We start from the raw sequence: 909 nt of genomic DNA on the forward strand, positions 1-909 counted from the left end.
ATCGGGGGCCATCCTCCCCAGGGTCCTCGGATGTTTATTGGGTACAAAAATTAACTGATTTCCGACCCATGTTGACCCTGTTTTTAGATGGCAAACAGTTTCAGGGACTTCTAGATACTGGGGCAGATGCAATGGTAATTTCTTCATCGCACTGGCCCACTGCTTGGCCTTTAGAACCTACTGCTACCCATTTAAAGGGGATAGGCCAAACTCAGGATACTCTACAAAGTTCAAAATTGTTAAATGGTCAGATAAGGAAAATAATACTGGAACTGTCCGGCCCTTTGTAGTCAGGGGCCTTCCTGTTAATTTGTGGGGAAGAGATATACTCTCTCAAATGGGAGTTATAATGTTAAGTCCCAATGAGACTGTCACAAATTTAATGCTAAAAACAGGGTATCTCCCTGGAAAAGGGCTGGGGGAAAATGAACAAGGGATTGCTCATCCCTTTGTCCCTGTACCCAAAAGAGACAAAAAGTGTCTGGAAGCAGACCTTTTTTTCCTAGAGACCACTGCTCCTCCTGCACTACAGGCAGATAAAATATCTTGGAAAACTAATGATCCAGTCTGGGTCGACCAGTGGTCTATGCCTCAAGAGAAGGTCCAGGCAGCCTTACAGTTAGTGCAGGAACAATTGAGGCTGTCCCACCTTGAACCATCCACCTCCCCATGGAATACACCTATATTTATTATAAAAAAGAAAAATGGGACTTGGAGGTTATTACAAGATTAAGACTATGGTGCCAATGGGTGCCCTACAGCCTGGTCTACCCTCTCCCATTGCCATATCTAAGGGCTATTTTAAAATTGTTATAGATATAAAAGATTGTTTTTTCTCTATTCCCCTTCATCCTCAAGATTGTGTCCACTTTGCCTTTTCCATTCCAATTGTAAATCATGTGGGACAGA

The sequence above is a fragment of the Mus caroli genome, chromosome 9, assembly GCF_900094665.2.
Source record: "Mus caroli chromosome 9, CAROLI_EIJ_v1.1, whole genome shotgun sequence".
Classification (NCBI taxonomy): domain Eukaryota; kingdom Metazoa; phylum Chordata; class Mammalia; order Rodentia; family Muridae; genus Mus; species Mus caroli.